Below are 16,214 nucleotides of genomic sequence, written 5' to 3' on the forward strand. Positions count from 1 at the left end.
TTTTGAGTAGTTTATATATTGTTGCTATGCGGTGCTATGGTGTTGCTATGTTATTACCAGGGGTTGTGTGGTTTATATTATGTTGCTTCTGGAGTTGTTACTAGGGTTCTTGAGGGGGGGGGGGGGTGATGGGGTGTTACAAAAGGTTTTGATTGGTTTATATTATGTTGCTATGTGGTTGCTATATTGTTACTTGGGTATTGAGTGGTTAATATCATATTATCATGTGGCTTCTTTACGTGTTGTTATGTTGTTACTGAGGTTTTGAGTAGTTTATATTATGGGATCATGTGGTTGCTAGGGTGTTGCTATGTTGTTACTGGGGTTTTGAGTGGTTAATATCATGTTGCTATGTGGTTGCTAGGGTTTACATATGTTGTTACTGGGGATGTTGATTAGTTTATTTCATGTTGCTATGTGATTACTGAAGTGTTGCTATGTTGTTAGTAGAGATTTTAAGTTGTTTAAATCATGTTTCTATGTGGTTGTTAGAGTGTTGCTATGGGGTTGTCACCAGGAGTTTTGTGTGGTTTATATCGTGTTGCTATGGTATTGCTATGTTGTTACTGGGGTTTTAATTGATTTGTTGCATGTTGTTGCTAGGGTGTTGCTCTGCTGTAACCAGTTTTTTGCGTGATTTATATAATCTTGCTATGGGGTTAGTAGGGTGTTGCTATGTTGTTATTAAGGGTTTTGTAAGGGCTTGATGAAGTCAAAGTAGCCTGTGGTCAAGTTTTCAGGTCCCATGGCTTGGGTATTCTTTTCAAATGGAGGGCAGATGGATTGTCTAATGTGTATATTTCATTTTTACACCCATTGGTTCTCACATTTCAGCCAATAGGAAATGTTAAAGGTCATGGGCTTTTTGTTAAAATCAGATGTTTGTAAAGAGCTTTAAGCAACCTGGATGTTCTCAATTTCAAAAAGAACAACAATGATGATGCAATAAGGCACTAGCACAAAAGCAGCTGAACACTGTATGGTGCAAGTTCACTTAAAGGCTTTGGCGGAGAGTCAAATTGTGAAAGTCTGCTTTGAGCAAATAAAGGCTTACAAATGCACTATTATTTCAGATGAATGGAGCTCCAAAGGAATCCATGTGTCATTTGTCAGTCATGTTTTTTACCGGCATTGCCAGACTTCCTGAGAGCTGGGATTTGCCACAATTCCTTAGAATACAAAAGAAAGGCCTCCCCACTCGTCCGTGGGTGTGTGACGGCATCTTTGTTTATCAAAAGCCACATACTGTAGGAAATAAGTAGAACGAAGAAACGCAAAGGAAAAACATCAGACACATTTCATTGAACATAACTCAGTTGATTCCTACTTTACAAGACGTTTTGAGGGAAAGCTATCTGCTGCACTCAGGCATGTAGAAAGACGATGGCAAATTGAGGCTTCTTGCTGCGAGCGTCTCGTAGACCCTAACGGGCATTTTATGTGTAGAAGCTCTGTTTTCCCTTGTTTACCAAAAACTGTTCTCCTAAAGTGGAAAACAACCCTGAACAAATATGATTCTCAGCTGACGCGTGGCCGCACGGCGAGCACATGAAGATGATCCTCATTACCGCATTGGCTCGAGACAGTAAAAACTGCAACCCACTTCTATCTTCCAACAATATCTGGAAAGTCTTTAATTAAACTCAATGACTGCTATGCCATATGTGCTGCTTACGAAACAGCGTTGGGGACTCTGCTTTGAAATCGTAGGAGGCTTATTAAGTCAAGTTAGTAAAAATAACTTTATATAAATCGGGGTTCATGTATTTTAATGTCTATAAATCCGATTTTTTTACACTTGCATTAAGCAGTGTTTACCCTGTGGATGTACGGCAGGGTGTCAGACATAGTACATAAATGTACCTATAGGTAGTAGCCTACATCAGGGCTCTAGACTAACTTTTTGCACTGGTTGCACTGGTGCGCATTTTTTCTTAGGTGCACCAGCACGAAAGTTAGGTGCACCCTAATTTTTGACTGCATCAGATTTATAGTTCACCCAAAAATGAAAATTCTATCATAATTTACTCACTCTCATGTTGTTACAAACCTGTATAAATGTCTTTGTTCTGGTGAACATGAATGAAAATATTTTGAGGAATGTTTGTAACCAAACCATGAGCCACATTCACTTCCATAGTATTATTTTTTCCTAGAAGTGAATGGGGCTCATGCGTTGTTTGGTTATTAACATTCCTCAAAATATCTTGCTTCGTTTTTATCAGAACACGTTGGTTAGTTGACGTATAGTTGCAAATTATTGAAAGTTAGTTGACTTGTAGTTGCAAATATATTTAAAGTTAGTAGAATGTTTAAAGTGGACTATCAAAATAAAGTGTAACCATGAAAAATATTGTTGACAGCAACACTGGCCTGAGCATTGTCATGACGTATTTGATGTCGCTGGTCCATTTTGTTCCACTAGAGGCACAATTGTCACTTTACTGCACCTTTAATTTAGAAGTGTAGAATAATGTTGTGCTTATAAAACAAGAAAACATTTTAATCGCTTTCCAATGTTGTAATTTTGAAGCTGAATTATCCATTTCCACATATGCAGGGGGAGTGTTCTGGAAACGAATTTTAATCGCCCACGTTACAAAATTGCGCAATATCAGACAGAGTTGCTTTCCAAAAAAACACATGAGTAGTTTATAAAATCTTTAAAAGCGTAGGTGACCTCATACAACAAATCCAAGTCAGTCTGCACACTACAAGAGGGTGGAGAAAGTGCCTAGTGTTTTAGATGTTCCTGAGATTGCTTCTGCTTTTAATATCATGTCTCTCACGGTCTCTTAATATGCAATCTGGTTTTATCTTTACGAACGTCCCGCACGCTCATTCATCCGCCGCGGACTCGTTACGGGTGATAGGAAGTGAACAGCAACAGTTGGAGCGGGTCCAGGCCCGGCCAAGGAGATTTAATAAATATGATCTTTCGCACTGTAATATTTCATTTTTGCTATCGCGTGTGCCATCGCATGTGTGCGTCCCTGTGTGTTCGCCAGAAAAGGTGCCCTTTAAAAAAGGACAACAGAAGCAAGTAAACACAAACTTCCAGCAGAAACTAGGCCATTTTTGTTTGTGCTTGTTTTTTTTTTTTCGGCACAAAGGAGTCGTTTCAATGAATGTCACTGGAGAAACATGGTTTGCCTACTAATAATTAGAGTCAAAGCAGATGACTTTGTAAACGCTCAAACATTATTACAGAGAGGAACAGACTTCAGGCATATTAAATAACAGTGACACCACCATCAGTCAAACCAGACGAGGGAGATTGGGATCAAACCAGCTTATATGAAAACCATATGCACCAGGCTTATCTACATATTCATACGGGTACTTCATGCCCCGTCATTAATAACAGTGTTATGTGTCTCATGATGTTTCCATGGCGACGCAATTTGATGCAGCAGCATCCTCGTGTCCTGAAACAAACTCAAGCCGGGAGGATGCGAGGCGATGTGGAATCAGCCAGATCTGTGGCCTCGTGGGATAAATCGAGACCGGGATGAACATAGATTTCCATTAGGGAGCGAGACGCTGCTACGCAGGTGATTTGTTCAGAAATATCTGCCAGTGAATCTCTCCCACACTTCCATCTTTTCGGGCTCCTTCACAGAAGTCATTTGCGAGACAACGTTTTCTTTTTTCCGTTCCCCAGGCGACGGTAAAAATTAAAATGCAGTTGAGCGAAGTGGCAACTGGCAATCACCCCATCTTTCCTCTGTACCTCTTGCTGTCTGATACGATACTATGTGTCTTTTTATCAAGAATGGAAAAAACAGATAAAGGGAAAACGTATCACGGTTGTGCAACCGAGGGACCGTAGAAGCATCATTCATGAACTGGTGCTAATGATCTCTCATCAAAGCTCGGGTTAGATCCACACTTATGCATGGTGGGCGCCTGCAGCAAGAATCACCTATCAGCCGATAATGAAGCTCTCTCTCTCTCTCTCTCTCTCTCTCTCTATAGGACTTGATTTAGCCTGACACGCTCACATCATGGAAATTCCTGAAAATAGCTCAGATAGTCGTTGCAGGGTGCCTGTATGTAAGGAAATGATGGCAGTTCAGGTATTTCTGATCCCAAGTACCATGAATTACAAATCAACTAGCAGAGACGCGATCTGACATTGCAGTGAGCAAAGCAGTGGGCTTGTTGCAGCAGGGACGTGCACAGGAATTTTTAGGGGCAGTTGCTCTGACCTAAATAAAGGGCACCCCCCCCTAAATATTTTTTTAAACACGGCCTATATGAAGGATTGAGAATAACAGGGTCTTTATTAAAATCAAAAACATGTTTGCCTAATGCCTACCAAAAAAATTGTAGCCTAGGCTGCTTGTCTGCAAGCTGTAGCTAGCTGCTATCTGTCTGATTATTTAGGCTTAAACGAGGCAAACTCAGCCTGGATTTATGAAGATTTTAACAGAGGTGGAAAGAGTAGCCAAAAACTTTACTCAAGTAAAAGTACAAGTAACTAAATAAATAATTACTCAAGTAGAAGTAAAAAGTATGCAATGAAAATAATACTCAAGTAGCGAGTTACTAGTTACTCATGAAAAAATAAATCTAGATATACACGCGCAAACACACACACACACACACACAATACAGTGCCCTCCATAAGTATCAGAACTGTAAAGACAAGATTTTTCTGTTTGCTGTGGAGACCAGAAATTGGTAAGATAAGTATCAATATGTCAGAAGTTTAGAATGTCACATTTTATTAACCTTTGTTTATGTTTCAACACATACATGCTTTAACAACAAAGAACAACAGCATTAAATGCTGACTTATGTATGTTGTACACAAATGCACATACGTGAATCAAACTGATCCTACACATTTTATGCTTTTCATGTGTAAACAATCAGGACACAGCTCAGTGACCATTAAAAAATAATGATGTGACAGATTCTGTACTTTTGTCTCATGTTCATCTTTTAATGTTTAGACATTTCTTGACTCCACAACAAACAGAAGAATACTTATGAAGGGCACTTCTACAGTATGTGTAAAACTGCAACATACACAAACAGTACAGAAAAAAGAATACAAACACAGAATAGACAGGCATTTCAAATTAACAAATTAACTCTAGTCTCAATGATGATGTAGCTTATAGCTGAAATATCAGACAAGTAAACTGATAACAGTTTTGCATATGTATAAAGTTAGAAATCTCCTAAGATGGTCTGAGGACATTGACAGTTTACACTTACATAAAACTGATTTTAGACAAAACTCATGTTTTCTTACGTTGTCATGTCACGTGTGTTTAGTGAGAATCACTTACATCATACAGTACAGTATACAGCGAATCAGATGTCAATCATCGATGGATTTTCTTCAATCTGTGCTACAATGCTTCTGGAGGTTGCACGCGTTTAACTGTGACTGACGACGAACAGGTCGCGTGGGTACATGTGTGAAGTTTTGCTTTTAGTTAAATGATTGGTAAATTCATTTCCACGTCACCCAACACTGGTTATATTCTGCGTGTTTCTACATAGGTTACGAGTAAAACAGCTTCGGACGATTCCGTTTTTGCAGCGATCGGAACAATTCATTCAAACTGATTCGCGAACCAATTTAAACGTTTGGCCCATTCGCTTTGTAAAGAGTCGATTCAAAAGACTCGTTTATTTGCAAAACTTTGTAAGGAATCGACTCAAACGAGTCATTAATTCGCGAATGCGCCAGACAAGATAGCAATTTAAAAATAAAATACAAATTTCGTAATTAATTAAAATACAGTAACGAAGGAACGCTGCATAGTGTAAACGAAGTAAAAGTAAAAAAAAATGTTCCATCTCGGAAGGGCAACTTGAGTCGAGAAGGGCATATGGGCAGTTGCCCGGGCAACCTGAGCAACCCCCCTGTGCACGTCCCTGTGTTGCAGTATTACAGATACAGGTCTGAGCTGGTCTTCTTGTAGTGATGGCACACATTAGCTCTGTGTGGATACTGACATTTAACAGATTCCTTTTCCGAACAGTGTCTCATTTCATGATGATAATAATCTGGCTGCAAATATTGTGTTGATTACAAAATAGTACAGTAATGTGTTCCCTCAAGTTTGTTGTTTCTAATGGAGATATTTCTTTTGCCCTCTCTACCATTGTTGGATGTTGCGTAAAATTAAAAACTGTTCAACTGCTTTACCAGAGATTGCCGTCATTGCCTCATGTGACTAGAAATCGCCAACTCTTCACCCATATTTAGAGAGATTACATTTGACATTTCTACTGCTCAACTGCCAAGCGCTCTTGCATTTTGGTGTTGTGCTTTCTTAGATTCTGAGATCTCAAGTACCTTTTCAGAAACACACGCCGAGATCGAAAGTTTATTGCGGAGAATCAAAAGCCAGATTCTAGCTCTGAGATGTCAAATGACAATGGCTGAAGATGTTGATAGAGCAGATAAAATGCTGTTGGCATTGGATTCAGGGTTATTTTTAACAGATTCTCTACATTTACACAAAATCGAGAGATAAAAAGTATTTTCTTCATGTCAGTAAACCTTTGCTTAAGTCTCCTGCAACATTTTTTTGTTACCCTGGACCACAAAAGCAGTCATGAGTAGCATTGGGATATTTATAGTAATATCCAACAGTACTTTGTATGGGTCAAAATTATTGTTTTATGCCAAAAATCATTAAGATATTAAGTAAAGATCATGGTCCATGAAGGTATTTTATTAATTTCATAAATATATTAAAAAATTATCATTAGTAAATATCATGTATCATACGTGTTGCAAAGGTATTCTTTTGGACAACTTTAAAGGCGATATTATTTAGATTTTTTGCACCATCAGATTCCAGATTTTCAAAAAAGATTGAACCATACAAGCTGATGATGATGTATAAATCTAAATTTTAACTGACTGGTTTTCTGGTCCAGGTCTTTCAGTTTCAAAAGTCAATGTTATTGAACTTAGAAATGTCTCATTAAATTTATGCAAATTCAGACTCTTACTGTGCTTTCACACCGCCATCGGCGAGAGCGTCAAAGTTGCTGGAAGTCATTCATTTTCAATGAAAGCAAGCGGCGAACTCCGGCACGGCGCGTCATGTACGGCGTGAGCGTCGAGGAGAGTTTAAATCAGTTCAACTTTATGGTAATGAGCTATGACGCGGTTCGGCGGCAACCAATCGGAAGGCGGAAACGTTCGGTGGCAACCAATCGGAAGGCGGAAACGTTCGGCAGCAACCAATCGGAAAGCGGAAACCTCCGCTTGAAGGGAGTTCAGAGAATGCATTCGAGCGTCAGAGCGTCCACTACACCTTTTCTAAAGCGTGGTTGGCAGTGGCAGGGCAGTCAGAGCTTTTATTGACGCTCTCGCCGATGGCGGTGTGAAAGCACAGTTAGACTAGTGTGTTTTAACAATTGCCTGATTTCTTTCTATTTTTATTTTTTAAGAAAAAAAGACATTTAAAATTAACTTAAATAAAACCAATTGCAGTGTTGGGGTTATCGCATTACAAGTAAAGCCCGATTTATAGTCGTGCGTAAACTCTACGCCATAGCTACGCTGTAGGTTATCCGTAGCTCTGCCTAGCCTGACGTGCACCTCGCAAAATTTTTAACAGCGCGTCAGTTCTACGCGGACCGCAAGCACTGTGATTGGTCCATCAGAACCCCTGACGTCAGGTAAAAAAATGCGTCATAGGTATTTCCGTTAGCGACGGTGAAAACAAAGATGAGCCAAGTTGAGGAGTGATTCAACTCAAACTGCAACAAAAGTAGCTGTTTATTTACGTTCATCATTGCTGGTGTTCTCAAATCATACACAACAAGTTGCTGTTTCTTCTTCTCTGACGGTCGCGCTGCTACTGTGGTCACACGTGTGGATACTGCCTACCAGCGGTCTGCGCGTGTGTTTGCACGTCAACGCGGACGGCGGCGCAAAATTATAAATGAAAACCGACCTGAACCTATGCCGTCGCGGCTACGCCGTAGGAACTACACACAACTATAATGAGCCCTTTACTTGCATTACGTAATAATATTACTTTACGGGTAAAGTAATGCATCACTTAAGAAATGTACACATTAATATTTGAGTTACTTATTTAAAAAAGTAATGCAAGTTACTTTTCAGTTAAATTAATTTGATTTAAAAAAATAATAATGTACTGAATTAAACTGAACTTATACCACGGGCTATGTTGACTGCTGTATTCTGATTGGCTGAGAAATGTTCCAAGGGTGTTGATTATTTTTCTGTAAACCACACACCTAATCTATAATATGTCTTAAAAATAGGCACCAGAGTGATGTTTGTGGTATATGAGGAATAATTTACTCTGGTCCTTTGAATTAAAAGAAAATAATGCGGTGTTGGGTCTGCATTATTTTCTAATAATTAAACAGCCCGTCATCAATTATTCCTTAAATATCAACATAAAATTACACGCTCTATGTGTCGCGGCTGAGTGGAAACAGTTTAAGTCAAAAACGGAGATGGCAGGGCACAGCTTAACATTTTTGCGATTGTTTCTGAATGCAGAACTTCTCTGTCATAAAAACACCTGCAAAGCCTGAAAGAGATAAAGTAAGAAAAAGTAACGCAAAAGTAACTTAAAAGCAACATAAGCATTACCTTCCATGAGAAGTAACGCATTTAGTTCCTTTTTTGAGGAGTAACTTAATATTGTAATGCATTACTTTTTAAAGTAACTTTCCTCAACACTGATGTGTTGTATGAAGTTTTGTATGTCTAATATGTGTGCAAATTTACAGACCAGTAACGGTTTTCAACACAACCTGTTAATCAAATTTATATCAAGCAAATTTCATTTTATCTTGTGCATGTGGCACACTTTAAACTGCATTTATCCCCGTGGTTATGGTTTCCTCACTGACACATGGCGTGAGAGAGGCAAGACATACACATGTGTGTATAGTGTTAATAATTGCATGGCAGTACAGGTATGTTTGCAGTGAACCATGACAAAAACGATGCCCTGGAATTGCCGAAACATATATCCGTCATTGTGTCTTTTCTCCATGTCTGTGACTGCAAAGAAAGCATGTGCTAAAGTAAACAGAGATAGCATATGGTGATGAGAGAAGGTAAAGCATAGTTACATAACTCACTTCTCATTTCACTGCAGGATTGTGGGATTTTTCTTACACTCCAGAGAGGTGCAAAAGTGAAGGATGGATCTTACAGCTGTCAAACATGCTGCATACCGTGGCACGCTTCCAATTTACACTTCAGTGTTGTATAGCCCAGCCTTTCAGAGATCGCATTCCATAATACTGCACATTGCATGTTTCGCCTCAACATAACAGTACATTGACTGAACATTGACTGAGAACGGTGATGATAGATGAGGGTTTTCAAGCATTTGTTTGTCAGTTGAAGTTATGTAGATCTCTGGTGTAGATCTCTGGTTTCCTTAACTTCTTTTTCAGATTTTTGCATAGGGATTGATTTGTTTGCCATTGTTATTATGGCAGCCAACGCAATTATTTCTCATTTGATTTATGTAAGTTAATTAGCTGGTAGCTGGGATATAATCATTTTCCATCCCCTTCATTATGTTGGATATTTTTCATGCAGTTTTGTGTAAAATGCCAAAAATGATATAGGTAACTACATGAATTTCAATGTATGAAATGACAGAAACACAATGTAATAACCAGCATTAATAATTTATGCAGAAATTAAAATCATCAGATAACAAAAAATGACTGTGACAGCACAATCAGTACTCAGTTCACAGTTTAGCGACTGTTGCCACGGATTGGATCTGGCAACCTTTGGTGCGATGGCATTGATGATACCTCTTTTTACAAAACACATACACAGAAACTGGAATACCATGGTGCACTTTTGAGCAATACAGTACTACTTTGTAAGGGTAATTGTACTTCAGGCCGTAACAATGTACTCCAGCTGAGCGAGCTAAAGATGTTCTTCCCGTTTGACATAAAACGTGTCAAATTCTTTGCTTCGTTGGTGCCGAGTTAGCAGAGCACAGCAACTATTTTTACTTTTGCACTTCTTCATACCCTCTGGCCCACAAGCGAGTCCCTCGTCAACCCGAACAGCATTGACATGCATCCATTTGGCAGCATCTGAGCGTGTGTGTATGTGCGCATGCACGTTCCCCTGCTCCCACGGCACCGCCTGGCACGCAAACACACTTCACAAGTCTTTCCGAAGTGATCCTTGTGTTTTTTGACCGGCCCATGGAGGAGAGAAAGCCAGAGGAGGGAAAGTGGGCGAGAAGGGGGGTCTCGCAAGCAAACACTAAAGGTTACCGCACTCATTCCACATTAAATATCAAGGACAGCGGTAATTGCCGCACCCTGTTGTCAGGTTCCTGTGGCACGGTGGGCCATCTCATCCATCTGACCTTGTGAATGAGGGAAAATGACTCTCCAGTGATGGGGAACCATTTGGAACAAATGTCGCGGTGCTGTACTGTAGTTAATTACTTCACGTCCACAATGCAGCTAGTAATTGCGTGTCAGAAATGACCCTTGTTTTAATAGTATGGATTTGGCTGGTGTATCTGATGGGTCTCTTTCATATTAAAACTTAAAAACAGGGTGCACTGTGATTGAAGCACAAGAGTCAGCTAATAGGACTAACTCTTCCACGCCCTTTTTAAAGCTCTGATTATTCTATAGAAAGGAGCCGTCTTCAGTTTATGTTAAAGACTAAAAGGGAAAAAGATAAACTGTGAATGGTGGTAGGAGAGAAAGAACAAGAGGTAGCCTAAAAAAGAACAAGTGAGGGGTGTAATTAGCACCATTCCTTTGTGCGGCCCCTCCAGCGCAAAGGAACTTCCCGCAGCACCACAAGTGTACGGATAGTTGCTAACCCATTGTGGGAGTTAGTCAGCGTTCAAAAATAGTGAACTTAGTATGTCAGCGAAGGAATGCTTCGGGTCTTCCGTTTGGTAGAGCAAGGGACATGGTTAAATACCAGGATTAGAGGGAATTGACAGGAATGCTAACTGAGCTGACCAGCTGCAGTGACCAGGGAGGATTGTCACTGTCTTATCACGGAGTCTGTCAGTGGCTGATTGTGCGAGAGAAGGCGAAGATCACTGGCACAAAAACCTTAACGCTCTCCCAGCCCTACTGACCCAGATTTTCACACCTCAGCTCAGAAAGTCCCAGAGATCTGCTTCATTCAGCTTGGCCTAGGCTGCTAATTAAGTCACACAAGGGGAGCCAATCCGAAGGTGCTTTCTGGTGATGCCCAATTTACTCTTCACCCTGACACTTGATTATTGAATTCTTTGTCCTTTCAGTCTCGCAGTCCATCTGAGGTAACGATGGAAGACTGGACCAGTTGATCTAGTTTCCAAGACCAACTTTCTGTTTGCCTTTACACACCTGACTGAATCGGTCCCAACAGTTGCTCAAGTCAACAATTTACTTACACGAGGTTCAACTTTATCAGAAATTGTATTAGTTTATAGTCAATCCATATTATATTTAGGTTCTGGCCTGGGTCATGGGCGCAACAAGCTGGAATGGGACACATGCATTTCATTAGAGACCCTGATTAAAACTGCATACAGATTTGTTAATGCTGTTTTAGAGCACTATATATGCCACACTGAGTTGTCAAGGACCAGATAAAATAGCACAAGATCATTTTTGATAAACAGCCAATTTACAGAAATGACTCAGACTTCCCATCACTAATCTGAAGTTTACAGAAGTATACACAGAAAAACAACCAATGACATCACCTGCAATGTGAGCCTATTTGTCAAACATCTCATCCGTAATGCTTATCTGCTTCATCAGACAAGTAGTGCAGATTAAGTGTTGTACAAGCTCTAACTGGAATTCTCCCTAGATTAAGTTACCTACCTGGAGGAAACCATGTCATATCTTCACGCCTAAAACCATTCAGATGTTGTCAATAACCCCAAAGTCATTTCGAGTGACTGTAGAGGTTAGCAACAAGTGGGGGAGTCTTATTAGAACTCACCTGGGTATCTTATCTGTCAGTAATGATTTGTGTTGATGTCCTCCTTGTTGTTGTTTCGGTGCAGAAAAACCGGGCCTGTGGGGAAACGGAGTTTAATGTTCGCTCTGCGTTTTTTCTCTCTCTGAGGACAGATGCGGCGTCTTTATCCATTAGCGCTCGGATGAGTGAGGTGTGCGGCGCTGTGTTGACACACTCGGTTTCCTTCCGGCCCGTTTGATAGGATGCCGTGTCTGGTGGCTCTCTGGGGCATAGGCGATAGTCTCCAGCAGTCTCCTGTCTGCCACTCATCATGGCTGGAGCTCTGTCACAGTTAGCTGTCAGCGCAATGACCGATGAGGACTGGTAAAGTGTCTGCAGAATGAAAATAGGTTCAATGTTGGTCAACGTGCGTCAAAATATATTTATTGCAAACTTACATGTGACCCCTGAGCATCTAGGTCGCATCAAAAAGAGAGAAATCTGATTATTTTCTGCCCTTTGGATGCTAGGCTGTTGTTTATGCGTTTTATTTGACCTGAGGTTAAAAAGTAAAATAGTTAATGGACAATGATTATATTTGAGTATAAAGAAGCACTGTCTTTGTTGTCAGCTGGTTTTGACTTGCAAACAACAATATAGTGTATTTAGCCTGTCTATGTGCTGTAAATATAAAAATGAGGTAGGACAATAGTATGAAAATGAATGTGAATTAAAAAATATGAATAAATGACTGAATTAAAGGTCATGAGTCTCTTTGCACTTTTTAACCATTATTGCATGCCACAATTTGCAAATGCTGTTCACCTAGGGTAAATCAATTAACATACTGTACAGTAGGATCCTTACACTGAGATCTCATCCAAAATGTGGATCTTGAAAATGTTTAAGGATTTTCAAAAAATATATAAGCAAACAAGATGCTCTTTGGCCCTGTTTACACCTGGTATTAAGATGCTTTTTGGTCAATTGGATCACAAGTAGATGAGTGAGACACAATCCTGTTCATAATTGGTGTTTAAATCCATTTCTTTGGTCCACTTTCGACTGCTTCTGTCCTGATTACTTCAAGGGGATGGTCTACGGGTGATTCCCTCTACTTTCATTAAAACACAAGCAGGATAAATGATGGGTTACAGTTGATGCGCACTAATATTATGTCAGAGTCTCCTGCTTGTGTTCTTAGTAAACAGGCTGCACAAGGTTTTGTCCATGTATATGTAAGGGCACTCGGATATTTCTCAACAATGGACAAAATAACCTCACAGATATTTCACACGCTCACAAAATAAAGCAGAAATTCAAGTAGTGGATAGCAGCTGCTTTAGTTTTATTAATAATTGCTTAAAATCCGCGTTGAAACACTAGGGGGTGGTTTCCCAGACAGGGGTTATCTTAAAAACATAGTTCGTCCAAAACTTATATTAAACCCAATTCTTTCTCACCCTGAAGCCGTCCGAGATGCATATGTCCATAATTTTTCATACAAACACATTTTCAGATATTTTAGAAAATGTTTTAGATCTTTTAGTTAATCTTATGTAAAGTTATGGGGTCCACGTCCTTTAAGTCCAAAAAATGTGCATCCATCCTTCACAAAATAAACCAAATTGCTCCACGATGATAAACAAAGGTCTTCTGAGGATAATCCGCACCGTTTTGTTGTAGAAATACCCAAATTTAAAACTTTATAAACGAAAATAACTCGCTTCCGGCAGTGTTGGGCAAGCTACTTGGAAAATATAGTGAGCTAAGCTACCAGTTACTTCACATTAAATGAAGCTTCACTACACTAAAGCTATCCCCCTGGGAAATGTAGCAAGCTAAGCTACATCAATAGTAGCTTGCTACATCCAAGCTACTTTTTTATTTTTAACCAGTTTTATTATGTAATAATTTATTCAGTTTCAATTTAGCATTTTGGTAATTATAGGCAATACATTACAAGCATAATGTAGGCCTAGGTACTTCACATTACGGGGCGGTTTGCTGGACAGGTCTTATCCTACTCCCAGAATTAAATTTCATGTTTGAGCTGCCTTAATTTAAAAACACCTTGCCCTGACATATCTTAACAAAGAGGTCTCCAAACGTTGTGCCCGCGGGCAGCAGGTACAGTATCCTGCACAGGTGCCCGCCAAAGCACATTCTATTAATAGTTTTAATTGTAATATTTATTACATGTTTTTATATTAGCTTGGCTTGATGACATAACCCAGTCAGAGGTAGAGCACGAGTCTTTACAGAATGCGAGTGGTAATGTTTTGTATGAATGAAGGAAGGCTGCACAACTCGAAAATACGGGACAAATGACGTCCTGTGTCGATTCAAAATGACGCGCTTATTCTCAAATTCAGGAAATGTCTTCAGAAATGTTTGGAAAATTGTAGCTTGTGTGGAAGCTACCTCACTACTTGGTCAAAAAAAGAGCTTAGCTACTGAAAAGCTATTTGATTTAGAAAGCAGCTAAGCTACTGCCAAGCTACTGAAAAATGTAGTTAAACTACTAACTTCGCTACTTGTAGTGAAGCTACTGCCCAACACTGGCTTCCGGTAACGCCGCCATCTTAGTCGCATCCACATTCAATTCAAGATGAGAGAGGATGCAGTTTACGGAGGTTTCTCTGCTGCTGCTCTGTGCCCCCGCTCTCCGAATTTGTCATCCGTCACTAAGAAAAGTGCGTACACTACGCTGATACTCTCTCCTGAATACAAAGGAGTTTAAGATGGCGGAGTTGCCGGAAGCTAGTTATTTTCGTTTATAAAGTTTTAAAAATTGATATTTCTACCACAACACCGCATGGATTACCCTCAGAAGACCTTTGTTTATCATCCTGGAGCCGTTTGGATTTTTTGGACTTGAATGACGTGGAACCCGTAAGTTTACTGTTCAGCAGCTGGAAGATATAAGACATTTTCTAAAATAACTGAAAATGTGTTTGTCTGAAAAATGATGGCATCTCAGACGGCTTTGGGGTGAGTAAATCATGGGTTTAATATCATTTTTGGCCGAACTATCCCTTTAAGCCAAGACTAGGCCTTAGTTTAATTAGGAAATATAACTAGTTTTAACTAAAAACATTACTTGTGTGCATTTTGAGGCAAAACAAATGGCACTGATGTATTTTTTGTCAGTGCAAGTTGTTTTCAGTTTGGACAGCTCTTACATTTATTTTAGTCTAGGTTTAGTCTAATCCCTGTCTGGAAAACAGCACCTATGGGTTCACGCTAAACGTCAGAGCCCGATTTAAAAACATTCTGCTCTGTACTTAACACATTAGATCAATAGGTGAAGAGTAGGCTGTCTTTTGTTGTCAAACACATTCAACCACATGAGGGTCTATATCACAAAAAGTCGAATGTGCTTTCAACTACCTCTGAATGTGGTCTAAAGTGGACGAGATCAAAACGATTAAGACCCGTTTACACCTGTAAATAGCGTCGTCCACTTGTGATCCTATCTACCAAAAACGCATCTTAATACCAGATGTAAACGGGGCTTTTGAAGTCCAGACATTTTTTTCACCCAAATGGGAATAATTCAATTTGTTATATGCAATTACTTTCAACTTGTAATGGTTTAAATGCATAGGAGCCTTTTTGCAATGACTTTCAGACATTCTGACCCCATTCTATAAAGAAACAAGAAAGAGATGCATCACCAACTTAATGTCCACTTTATTTACAATCATCCAAAAGCTAACAGTCTGTTTTATATCTTGGTTCCTGGTTCCTGAGGGCTTGTGTCTGGGTGATGGCACGCATCATGCCTCATTTCCTGGAAAATGCACAGGGCTTGCAGCACTGCAGGCCAGTCATGAGATATGGGTTAGTCAAACTCAGGTGTTTGCACATGGAGGAAGAGAGAGAGGCTAATGCTACTCAAATATCACTGGGAGTTGCAGATTATTTCAACTGGTCTTGACAAACCTTTGACACGATCAGTGTGATTTATGATAGTTATAGTGACTGTGCCATACTTTTCGCGGCATCACTCTTTTACATTTTGCCGATTTATTGAGTTACAATTATGAGGAGGATTATGGGATGGGTATGAAAAGCTTCATTTGCTATGTTTGAGTTTCTCAAGGCGTTCTAGCACGGTGAACTATGAAATAAGATTTATAACAGTTTTGCACGCTCTAGCAGCAATCCGCTGCTTTAGTGTAAAATTTATACTAAACCTATATACAATTTTACTAGCTGTTTCATCCGCCAGCACTCTATAAACTGCGCTGTTAAACATGTTTCTATTAAATGG

Source organism: Paramisgurnus dabryanus, chromosome 22 (genome assembly GCF_030506205.2).
Source record: "Paramisgurnus dabryanus chromosome 22, PD_genome_1.1, whole genome shotgun sequence".
Taxonomy (NCBI): Eukaryota; Metazoa; Chordata; class Actinopteri; order Cypriniformes; family Cobitidae; genus Paramisgurnus; species Paramisgurnus dabryanus.